This window comes from Malaclemys terrapin, chromosome 4 (genome assembly GCF_027887155.1).
Source record: "Malaclemys terrapin pileata isolate rMalTer1 chromosome 4, rMalTer1.hap1, whole genome shotgun sequence".
In the NCBI taxonomy this organism is placed as follows: Eukaryota; Metazoa; Chordata; order Testudines; family Emydidae; genus Malaclemys; species Malaclemys terrapin.
In genome coordinates, this window is record NC_071508.1 from 83327256 (window position 1) to 83340068 (window position 12813).

At 47.3% G+C, this 12813-nt stretch overlaps 1 long non-coding RNA gene across 1 annotated transcript in view; it reads left to right on the forward strand.

Annotated features, from left to right (window-relative positions):
- The first annotated feature begins 2023 nt into the window (after nucleotides 1–2023).
- LOC128836804 (uncharacterized) overlaps nucleotides 2024–12813 on the forward strand; it is a 51496-nt gene continuing 40706 nt past the window's right edge. Inside the window, exon 1 of the long non-coding RNA XR_008444840.1 lies at nucleotides 2024–2149. This is a non-coding gene — a long non-coding RNA (uncharacterized LOC128836804). The remainder of the gene's footprint in view (nucleotides 2150–12813) is intronic.

The window sequence follows — 12813 nt, forward strand, 5'->3', positions numbered from 1 at the left end:
ATAATGGTTTTCTCTCCTTTTTTTTTTTTTTTTTTTTTTTTTTGCTGGGTGCCTTCTTACAATCTAAAATGAATTCTAGCTCTGTAGAATGCAGTCAAGTTCATCATAAAAGGACAGGTTTTTCTTTCTGGACTGGAGCAGCTGTTGTAATTCTAGGTTCTGTGGTATGGGACCTTTTCACAAAGGGGACTGGGCCCTTTAAGAGGGAACTGCTCCATTCCACTTGTGCCTCATTAACAGCCTTGATGGGGCCCCATAGAAAATCGGTGTTCTCTATGAAGACCCAACGGGGAAGAGAAAAGAGGATGCTGTAGTCAAAGGGAGTTGTAATAAGCTGTAGGCTTCTGCAGAAGATCCTGAGTGGGAGAAAGGTTGGGGCCTAGAAACCAGAGCAAGAAGGTTGAGCTTTAACTAGGAAGGACTGGGAGTGGTAGCAGTTTTAGGATGAGCAGACTGGGATAGAAGAAGTGCTCCAGCTGGGATAGAAGATGCCAGAGCTAAGTATGAACTTTAGAGTTGTGGTGATGAACTTTATTTTGGATCCTTGGGGAATTTTTTTGAATGATTTCTGTTATTAAATAGCCCCATGGAGGGGTGAGGTTAGTTACAAGAAAACCTGTGTGGAGTTTTAAGGGGTCCTGAAAAAGGGAAACAGATATAAGGTTCTATAGAGGCCCTCCCCTCACCCCCTTGCTGCCTGCCGGCAGGAGGGGCTTGATAGGTGGCTCACCCTATTGCAGACTTTCAGATCCTTTTATCTTTTCCTAGTAGTGTTTCTTGGAGCAAGTGATTGCCTAGTGGGCAAGACACTTGAATATTGGCCATACAACAGGGTATTCCAAACTAGAGGTCAGCTGTGGCTGTATTTTCTGGTCACTCCAGAAGTTCACAATCACTCTGATCGTGCCTCAAACTAGCTTGTAGCATGTTCATAAGGAGACTTTTTCTGAAACATGTTCCAAAAGCAATTTGATTACACCACAGTTTCAAGGGAGTTGGATGCTGGTGAAAAACAGTGATATCTGAAATGTGTGCAGCATAGTTGGTGAGGGGCTTCCTTAGGGTGACCATATCTCCCGTTTTGGCTGGGACAATCCCTTTTTTTAAGCCCTGTCTGGCCATCCTGACTTTTTTGGCAAAACTGGGCATTTGTCCCTTTTGCTGTTACCAACTGATGATCAACTCCACGCAGGCAGACAGCAGGAGTTCTTGGGCTGGCCCTGCATGTAGGGTACTGGGGGGTGGGGGCGGTATTTGGGCAGGGGCAGAGGGGCTTGGGCCGGTCCTGCATATGGAAGGGAGAGAGGGGCCTTGGGCTGGGCCTGAGCTGTGTCCCATTTTCCCTTTGGGAAAATATGGTCACCCTAGGCTTCCTGAAAACATGACCTTGATCCAATAATACAGAAACTCAGCCCCAGATGTCCCCTAGGAAGTGAGTGCACTGTCACTTGGTAGTGGGAGGATTAATTGTACAACCTGAGCTGATACTCCATTACTTGCTGTATATACTGGCACTGAATTGGTGGAGACTGGCCTGGTGAAGGAACAGACAATAGTTAGTCTTTCCCAGACCCAGTGCAATGCTTGTGTGCTAGTGGGAGCACTCTTGCATAGCATGGTGAGTGTGGAACTGGAAAAATTGAATCTGGTTTCAGGAGGGGCATATATTGGTATTGGGCTAGAAACCCACTTACTGCTCTTTGGTGTGGTATAGGGAAAAACAGCAGAGCCTGAAGGGGTCTTGCCATTTCACTCAATCTCTTCAAGAGTGACAGGATTTTGACTGGGGCTGGAGCTCACCCCGTGAGAGTTCTCTGTTGCATTTCAACCCTGTCCTGTGATTGGCTGCTGCACTGCCCTGCCTCCTGGGAAAGAGCCGCTAAACAGAGCTGCTGTGAAAAGCTGGCAGAGCTCTCTTCCCTCAAGAGCCTATGCCATTTTCAGAGGAAGGAGCAGAAAAAGTGCAGCAGCTCAGTGTAGCTCTGCTCTTTTCTCCTCCCCTCCTCTGAGCCATAAGATGACTCGTCTGTCTTCCACCCTCCCTCAATACAACAGCAGGCCTGGGAAGAGAACCCTTCTGCAGTTTCCCTCCCAGCTCCAGCCTGAGCTAGGGGTGTGAAGAACCCCAGAAGCTGTAAGAGGAACAGAGGTGAGGTGGGGGACAACAGATATTGGGGTGAGAGATTATAGAACTAGCTAGAATGTTGGGGATGGCAGAGAGGCTAGAAGCTCTTCTACCTCAGGCAGCTAGTGCCAAAATAACCTGATTTAATAGGGTTGCCAGATGTCCGGTTTTAAAAGTCCGGTTGACAGTGCAGCACAGCGAAGGCAGGCTCCCTGCTCCGCGCAGCTCTCAGAAGCGGCTGGCATGTCCAACTCCTAGGCGCAGGGGTGGCCACGGGGGCTCCATGTGCTGCCCCCTTCCCCAGTGCCAGCTCCACAACACCCATTGGCTGGGAACCATGGCCAATGGGAGCTGCAGGGGCGGTGCCTGCAGGTGCAGGTAGTGCACAGTGCTGCCTGGTCACGAATCTGCCTAAGAGCCGGACATGCCGTCCACTTCCGGGAGCCGCCTGAGGTAAGCGCTGCCCACCGGAGCCCAAACCCCCTCCCACACCTCAACCCCCTGTTCCAGGTCAGAACCCCTTCCTGCACCCCAATCCCCTGTCCCACCCCAGAGCCTGCACCCCAACCTCCTACCCCAGCCCAGGGCCCCCTCCTCCACCCTGAACCCAACATTTCTGGCCCCACCTCAGAGCCTGAGCTGGAGCCCTCACTCCCTCTCACACCCCAACCCTCTGCCTCAGCCTGGTGAAAGTGAGTGAGGGTGGGGGAGAGGGAGGGAGGGAGGGGGGATGGAGTGAGTTGGGGTGGGGCCATGGAGAAGGGGTGGGGCAGGGGTGGGGACTCATGGAAGGGGTGGGGCAAGGGTGTTCCGTTTGGTACGATTAGAAAGTTGGCAAGCCTATTTAATATATTTGGGAGAGTTGGCAACAATAATTTATCTCTCACACTAGGAAGGGGCAGTTAAAAAGATCAAAAGTACAATAAAAGCTTTTAAAGCCAATTGTATGGTGGTGGGGCGGTCTTATTCCTGAATATTTGTGGTTGGCAGTACTGTAACACTGGCCTTTCACTATATTTAATAAGTCTTTTTCTTAAAACTCTGCCTCATTGCTGCAAAACTTACTGCAAATGATAGAGTATGTATGTTACAAATATGCTAGGCAGTCCACATTGGGTAGAATAGTATAGCACACTAGCGTAGAAAAGGCTTTGGAGAACAAATGTGAGAAACTTCCCCCAACTTGACAATGTGACAGAGAGAGAGAGAGAGAGAGAGAGAGAGATGGCCCCTGCCTTGAAGCTGCAGCAGAAACAAGCCATGCAGGGCTAAGCCATTGCAAAGAGACTCCAAAGGACCTACAGCCGGCCTCTTAGCATTGTCAGAGCTGTCTCTATGTCCCCTGCTTTTGCAGGAGGCCCTGGCACAGGGAGCATTTTGGAATAGCCAGGTGTGTGTTGGGGATGATTGGGGGGACGGTCAGGACAGTCCTTTGTACCCTGATTTCTGTGCTGCTGCAATGATCCATGGAAGTCATTGCAATAAAAGTGCAAGATAGGGCAGTCTGGAAGGCTGTGAGGGTGGCTTCTGGCAGCCCCTGAATAGCAAGGTTACAAGCCACCTCTTTTCGGTGCCTGTGCTGGATGAGGATCTCTTGTGTAACCAGTTTGACAAGAGAATTGAAGATCAGAAGAGCCATGAATTAGATCCAGGCCCATGTTATATAAACTGAGGTGAGAATAAAAGGAAGACCTGCCTTTGAGAAGTGTCTCTAATTGGAGAGCCAGTATCCAGCTGGCCTAACGGTGGGAGAGGTAATGGAGTTGTCATTCATCTGGTAAAGGGAGATTAGAAGAGTTAGGGTGTAACAATGAGAATCTCACATACAGTCTCATCAAAATATTCTTCACAAGTAAACAGGAATGATGCAACTGCTTCAGTTTAGTGCACAGAAAGGAACTCTGGTGCCTCCGCAATTCTAATGGCTTTATTTGAAGGCCATAGAGTCATAGAACCAAATAATATGCAAAGTGCAGTATCTTTTCCAGGTGCTCTGGGGGTGGCTATATGTACGGAGATCAATTAAAAGACCGGTATGGAGCCAGTTGACATCTTGCAAGCATGCTGAAAAAACAGTTGTGTAACCATTTGTTAAATTGTTTTCCTATTGAAGTTGTTACCCGATTTAACCTCCTGCAAACTTTTTAAAAACTGAAACTTAAAAGGCAGAAACCACCTCCTCAGTGAGGTGTTACAAAAGCCCTTATTCATGGTGACAACCTGACATTGTTGAGACAGCTAGGAGTAAAAATGCGGCGGAGAGCTATGTCTGAAAGGCCGTGACGTGCTTCAAGCATTCCAGCAGAAAAATCCTACAGTTGGCAGTATCAGAAAGTTACAGGAAGATCATGAGGAATTAAAATTGATAGAATGCCAGGATCCATCTGCAAGAGAAGGTCGGGGCAAATATGTGTAAGAAGTCATTGTTTGGAAGGGTGGGGAGTAGGGGTTCTTGTCCCTATTAAAACAGTAAAACTCACTGTGTGGGTTGAAGATGGAAAGTCAGATTCTCCATTCTGATTTGATAGTTCTACGCCCACTTTGCTTTGATATAAATGATGACAGAAGGTGCAAGACCTCAGAAAATCAGGCCCACAGTCTATAAATATACTGCCACTAGCAAATACTGTAGTCTTGTCTGCCCCAAGTCCACTTCAAAGTGACTAATCAGCTTCAACCATATATGTGCCTCTGAGTCAGAAGGAATTTTGGCAAGAGGAAGTGTCCTCATTACAGGGCTAGTTGCACCACTACCCCCTTTCTGGTTGTCCTTAGTAGAACCTCTCAGATGCCAAGCCTCATGCATATACCTAGCCTACAGTGGAATTCTGCAATTCCCTCACTCCTAGAGTAGGACCTGGGCTACAGCACCTGTGTATCAACCACTTTTAACTTGCAGGTCCAACAGAGTTTGCACACCTGCTGTTCTTCCCTTTGGGAGTTTATGATCAGAGGTATATAGTGACTTGACTGCCTTCCTGTTGTTGTTTTTGTTTTTTATTTTTAGCATAGGAACAAAGCTTTTAGAGGGAAAGGATTTTAAATCTATCTTTAGGTAATGTAAACATACATGAAGCCCTACCATCTTTTGGTGAGCTAGGCAGGCCTAGCTTCTCCATAAACCTGTAAGGTTTTCCCAAACAACTACTGCCTTGAGAATGTGTCCCCCTTTTAAACCCTGCTCTTGTTCCTAGGTTTTGACCCTTCCTGGTCCAAACCACTTTGCAAGTTAGCTCAAGACAGAGCTGAAATCATCCAAGCTAATTGTTCTGGCATTGTCCTCTTAAAAACTTGTAAGTATTAGCCACCCCTCGTCAATCTTGAGCCATTCCTTTTCTTCCTGTCTGTCTTTTTTCCAGACAAACTCTGGTTGAGTTACATGTATAACAGTCATACAGGAAATACAAATACCCAGGCCAGCATTTACAAATTATCACTGAGCAGCTCCAAAGCTGCCATCTCCCCACTTTACATCAACCAGGATGGGTATGCTCACAGTCGTACCTGGGAAGCTTTCACATGCCTCCATTAACCCAGATCTTGTGGGACCTGAACTTACCACCTTTTCCCATTTGTCTTCTAGGGAGTGAGAAGGATGGTGATCCCATATTTATTATTTCTTAATGTGCCGGCCACATGGTTGTGTGCCAGGGGGGTGTCACCAGCACCTTCTTGAATAGTTTGGGTCATCAGGTCTGGCCCCTTGCAAAAGCTGGTCTGAGCCAAGCAATAATTCTTGGACTCCAGTTACCCACTGTTAAGTGGGGAAGGAATTCGGGTACCCCATCCCACCTCTGGTGCGTTCTCTGTGTCTGTTCCCACACCTCGGCTAAGTTGTATGGGAGGAACCACTTCCCTTTTCAGGGACAATCCTTCATTCTTTTCCCCCAGGACTATTTCCTCTCTCTACCCTACCACCTGATTGATTGAGAGTCAGGGTCCACTGCAGTGGTCCACTCCATGGTAAGGACAGGCTGGGGACTTGCTTCTCTATACTGAATCTGGCCTCTGTGGCTTTGCACTTGAGACAGTTTTGACTCAAACAAACTGAGGGGAATTGGGCAGAATTCCTCCCAAGTCAGATCCAGTTATATTCTCCCTCACACCTGGAAGGTGTCCTGTGCTTTGCCGTGTCATGGTCAGGGTTGAGAAGAACCCCCTCCCTTCTCCCAGCTACTTCATTTATTTTTGCCACAGACCAGAGCCTCTTATGTCTGTCCTCCCCTTAGCTTGTTTGTTCTGCTACCTAGAGTTCTGGCTCAAACTTGTTACATCACTTCCCAATAAAATATCAGACACTCTAACACTTCCACCACCAGCATCCCCATTCCCTTCTTGGTTTTACAGGGATCTGGGCTTTTGCTGGGGCTTTTACTCACATCTGCCAGCATCTGATATGGTTTCACCAAATGGGGTTTGCTTAGAGTGCTGGCCATGCCTGTGTCCCTCCATCCGTGGAATGGCTCCCCATTAACTTCCACCTTTTGCCCCCTCTTGGGATCAGGTGTTTCTGTTCACATTAGGTTACAGCAAGACATATGTAATGGCAAAATAGAAGTCAATAAATTTATGAACAGGATTGTCTGATATGGTTGCCTGCAATAGCCAGGACTGGACTCGACCCAGGAGGATTTTTCAGATCTGTGTCTGAGGAGTGAACTCAGCAGCATGTGCACTGGACACCCTGAGTGAACTAGCAGTGACGGGAGGGTGTTAGAGGTGGAGTGCCCCTCCAGGACCACACTATCTTGCAGAAATGCCCATAGGACAAGGGAGGGCAAACTACAGCCCACGGGCCAGATCCGGCCCATCATGGCTTTCGATCCAGCCTGCGGGATTGCCTACCCCATGGCACAGCAGGGCTAAGGCTGGCTCCCTGCCTGCCCTGGCCTCACGCCACTCCCAGAAGCGGCTGGCACCATGCCCCTGCAGGCCCCTGGGGGAGGAGGGGCCAGAGGGCTCCGTGCGCTGCCCTTGCCTGCAGGCACCACCCCCAAGAGTTCCCATTGGCTGGGAATGGGGAACAATGGCAATGGGCACTTCGGGGTGGTACCTGCAAATGAGAGCAGCGTGCGGCAGAGCAGCCTGCCCCACCCCACCCCCAGGAGCCACTGCCAGACATGCTGGACACTCCCAGGAGCAGCGCAGGGCCAGGGCAGGCAGGGAGCCTGCATTAGCCCCACTGCGCACCAATGCCACTCCAGAGCCACCCAAGGTAAGTGGTGCCAGACCAGAGCCTGCACCTCAAACCCCTCCTGCACCCTAACCCCCTGCCCTGAGCTCCCTCCTGCACCACAACCTCTTGCCCTGAGCCCCTTCCTGTACACTGGACCCCCTCCCATACTCCAAGCCCCTGCCACAGCCCTACATTCATGGCCCTGCATACAATTTCCCCATCCATTTGTGGCCCTCGGGCCAAAAAGTTAGCCCACCCCTGCTATAGGATCACTCATGGCAAGGAGTGATCAGGCTTGTGTACAGGGCTTTGGAGCTGTGCTCCAGCTCCGCTCCAGCCCCAGGCAAAAACCTACAGCTCCACTGCACTGGAGCTGCTCCGGGCTCTGCTCCAAAGCCCTGCTTGTGTACACAGAGAAGTTAGAATTCAGCAATGCTGGTAACACAGGCTTCAATGAGGATGCTGGCATTAGAACACCGATCTTCCCACTTGAAGCAAAGGATCTTTCAGAGGCATCATTGGTGGCACCTCTTCAGGTGCTGTCCGTAGGTCACCTAAGTTTTGCATCTATTAAGGTGTGTGAGAATAACAATTGTCTTATAAACCTGGATCTTGGTGTCCTTCCGTAGATCACGGTCCATGAAAATGCATTGGAGCAGTTTCCCAAAAGAAGCCCTTGAAGCTGAAAAGAGAGGGAGAAGGAAGGAAAAAGAACTTTCTCCCAGCAGGCAGTGTGCGGATCTGTGGTCCAGGATTGGACTCCTGAGTCATCTTGGGACCCAATGTAAATCTGTGGTAGAGATCGCCCTCAAATTGAGGGATCACAGATGAGTTGAGCAAGCCACAGTGTGAGTTTACGGTGTGCTAGCTATTCTGCATTGACTCTTCTATGGGGACACTTACTGTGTGCTAAGCGTGCCTTTGTGCACTTGAGTTTAATCATGTACAGTGTCATTGCAGAGTAGCAAGCACGCTGTAGCTTGTGGAGGACTAACTTCCCTGTAGGCAAGCCATGAGGAGAATGCTCTGTTGCATCGCACCACTGCCTGCAGCCCCTGCGTTTTCCTTGGCCTCGCTTTGATGGTGAACAAAAGAAAACAGAATTACTGGTGCACCGATGAAGCTGTCTGCTTCTCCTTTGAGAGATGTGTAGTGGGTTATGTCCCGCTTCCAATGATGGAGCAAGAAGAAGGTGGAGGAAATGTTTCAACCAAAACCAATCCATCTCATTGCCTTTCACCGCACAGATAAAGAGTGAGAGAATGCTTGTATGAAGCTGTTTCAAGGCATGTAAGTAAGTCATTGTGCTCTGTAATGCCTTTAGGGAGAAACAGACTTGTCTGCACTTCTAGATGGTTCAGATTAAGATGGCATGTGAATTTTAAAGCACAATACGTGTTGTGGAATAACTCCATGTGTAGATGAGCCCTAAAAGACAAGATAGAAACAGAATGCAGTAGACAAAGAGAGTGAGACAGAAAAACTGACAGATGGAAGGAAAGAAGATGGGTCAGGAGATCTGGAGAGACACAAATAAGCAAGGTAGACAAGAGACAGGCACATCAAAAGAAGGGGGGCATCTATGCTACAGAATTTAAGAAAATTTGTAATCCGGTTACCTCATGGTAGAATCCTAGCCTGGTGTGTGTCCACATAGATGGTCTGGTACAGTTGCTTGCTGTACCTTTGTACACTGCTTGAAATTCTCCTTGGGGAAGGTCTACAGTAAAACTCTGAAGCAGTAATCAAACTAGCAGTTCTTCTGGTATGATAGATGGGAACAAAGACAGGAAGACGTCACTACTCACTGACTTCAGGAGCAGCAGAAAAGTGATTTGTATGTCAGGAGAAATGGAAGCAATAGCCCTATACTACTTGTATTTCTTATCATGAGACCCTGAGTTGTGTGATTCTGGTGTAAGGAATGCAAGTTCAGAAGTACTTATGCTGGTGTTTAGCTAGACTGGCATTTATTTCTTATGCAGGGTTGTCAAAAATTCTAGCAACAGCTCTTTATTAATCCCACCCTGACCTTTTCAGGGATTTTATCCATCACTGACTGTACTTCGTACTTCTGAACTCAGCAAAATATGAACCATGGAGTTGAAAATAGAAGTGTGACTGTGCTGTGGATGCCAGGAATGCAGGGGGCATGGCAAGTGCAATAGACATGGAGTGGGTTGGTAGTACAGGGCGCTCCAGGCAGATGCAAGGAAAGCATTTGGGTGGGTGGGGGAACTACATGAAACACGGGTGGCGGGGGTCACAAAGTGATGGTAGAGAAGATGTGGGGGCATGGAAAGAGCCTGAGGGGAAGCAGGGAAAACTGAGTTGTGGAGGCACAGATGGTGGATCCGGCAGGGCCGTGTACTTCAGCTTTTCGTCAGTAGCACTGCTGTGATCTCATGTTGCCTGAGCTCTTTAATAACCTTCAAATCAGAAAGAATTGACCCGTTCTGGAAGTGAGGAACACCAGGAGGCAGTTATAGCACTATGATGCTGTGCTGTCATGATGATGAGCATTATTCCTCCAATTTCATGGGGAGCAATTCTTCCTCTTAAAGTCAATCTGCAAGCTAGCGTGTATGTATGCACAAGGCTTAGAGTTCTCACTTTCAAGTCTGTCTTCCTTCTGGCCTGGCAGAGACCACTGAAACCAAGTTGCTAGGAGAAGGTACATGAAGTAGGCAGGTATCTCAATCACAGAATGAATCACCAGCTATTGGCTCTTCTCTGTTGAAAACTATTTTGCACAATTAGCCATCTGTAAAAGGGACTACACTGAACTACCATGGAGAAAAGTCTTGTTTCCAGGGGTCCATTTTATGCTTCAGTGCACAGAGGCTGTTCTAAATTGCACCTCATTATTAATCCGATGCTCAGTGGCCCACGGATTATGTTGGGGGAACTGGAGCAATGTGTTATTGAAATCCAGGTAGACTAGATCTACTGCATTTCCCTTGTCTAGAAAATTGATTAAGTCTTAGATCTATCTTTAGTAAAACCATGGTACATTTTATCCTGATTACTGTTTACTTTGGTTTTTAATTACTTATCTCAAAATTTGTTGTAAGATCTTGTATACAATTGAGGTCAAACTAACAGGCCTACAGTACTATATCCTTTTTTTACTTGGGGGGGGGAAGGGGGGAGTGTGAGGGTGTTTTTTGTTTGCTCCTGCTCAATATTCAAACCAGGCATGGAGACTACATGAGAATCTCCCAACCATCTCCCCTGAATTCCTAGTTTAAAGCTGTTTTAATCTGTTGTACCAACCTCAATCCCATGAGAACAGTCCTCCATCTGTGAATGCCTCCCAGTGGTCAAACATCCCAAAGCTCTCCTTTACACCCATTGCCTGAGCCATCTGTTGATCAGCCTAATCTTGTTTTGCCTTTTGCAGTCCTTCTCTAGGGACAAGTAGAATCCCACTGAAGATCACCTGAGCTTCCATCTCTTAATCAATGGATCCTTTCTTGCTCCCATTAGGATCCTCTTCAGCCTCTGTCCATATCTTAGCTCCCAGCAGACAACATACCCTTCTATTTTCCGAATCAACTCTGGTGACAGGTCCGTGTCGTTTCGGCTGATCAGATGTCCCAATTTTATAGGGACAGTCCTGATTTTGGGGTCTTTTTCTTATATGGGCTCCTATTACCCCCCACCCCCGTCCCTATTTTTCACATTTGCTGTCTGGTCACCCTAGTCTGCTTTTCTTCTTAACAGCGTCCCCAATCACACAGACCACCTCTTCCTGGTGTTGGTATGATTCTCCAGCCTCCCCCTTCTGTATTTTCTAGCCGTAAGTTGTCCTGTCTTCTGTTGTCACTTGCAATGTCCTGTGAGTCACCCTCTATCCTCCTAAGGCTCTGAACTCTGGCTATCTCCATCATCTCTTCTTCTTACTGCCTGCCTCTCACCTTCATTTTCCACCTCAGCGGACCTGTTCCTCAGCTCTTATTTCTCCTTTGCTAGCAAGTTTTTTTTTTTTTTCCCTTCTACCTTGTTCTCATAGTCACGTGGGGCCCTTTCTTCATCCAGAAGTCTACCCTCACAGTACTCTTACCCAGCATGCATCTGCATGTCTTGAGATATTTCCTTCAGCCTTCACTCTCCTTCCCTCTGTCTGCTCAAATCCCATTTTTTTTTCTAAATCCAACCATAGTCTCTAGCTGCATCTCCAAACCTGCAATCTCCTTATGGAAGAGATAGATCAGGTGACACATCATACACCTTTCAGGTACCCTCTCCAAAATAAATGTACATTCTGCAGCTTCCATATGTTGTCTTCTTTGTCTCTTCTATTCTTAGGAGTTTAGGCACAACTAGAGAGCCTATCAAGAAAAAACATACCACACAAACTGTCGTCCTATCAAGGTGACCCCAAATGACTAGGCTTCCTAAAGAAAACTAATTATGTTGATTTTCCAGACCACTACACTCAGGAAAATAAATCATTCTATTTCACCCTCTGGCTTTCCTATTCCTGTACTAGGATGGTATGCTTCAGTCAGGCATCCTGTTACACAGGCTAAGCCTGCACTTGTACACTGCATTTGCTGTTAACAGAACGAAGTCAGACCGTAAGAGGGAAATGCATTTTTCCAAAGCTCCCATGTTCTGCAGTTCCCTTTTTTTAGCGTGGTAAGTCATTTAAGTTGAATTATTATGGCGCTGTCTTATGACAGAGGGGTTTCTGACTTCCTGGAGGTTTAGTTGAAGGCATCAGACCAGTGAAGCATTCAGAATAAGCATTATTCCGTCTGTCCATCCTTCTGTGGCTTGTAATCTGCAAGGCTTGAGACCCACATCAAAGGAGTTAGCATTTTGATCAGTTTACTCCACTCCTGGAAATACTTGGTTGGCAGACTTTCCCTTTACTTTCCTGCTCTGGATAGGAATTTAGGTGGAAAGAAGTTTTACAGGATTCCCTATTTTAATTTTCTTACTGTTCACTTTTAATGCCTCCTAGTGATTCTCCCTCACACTAAGGAAGGCTGGATACATAAGGCCAGAATCTTAACAAGACCTTCAGTTTTGCACCCACAATGAATTACGGGTAGTTAGGTGTCTGAATACTGTTTTGTTAGTTTAGCTCACGAATAATTACAGGTGCAAAATGGCACATGCAAATTTGAAGTCACAGGGGCCCTGCTTCTATTTATTCTCCAGATCCCGTTAATCCTGGCAGAAGCCGCAGTAAAGAGGTCCCTCTACTTGTGCTGGGGAGTCACCTTTTGCAGGACAATTGGATTTCCTTGTAGATTCCCAGCCAAGCACTGACCAGACCTTACCCAGCTGCACGCTTTGTGAGATGCAACAAGTCAGTCTGTGGCAGAGAAGCTCTATAAATGAGACTGCCTTTTCCCCCCCAAAAAAAGCTTATCTATAGAAGTCCCCCTAAGCACCATTCTCATGTTTTCATGTATTTCTTCACTTCCAATACAGCTATGGGGATCACGTTCACGGACATGATCAAACATTTCTAAAAATGTCCAAGTAATTACTTTGA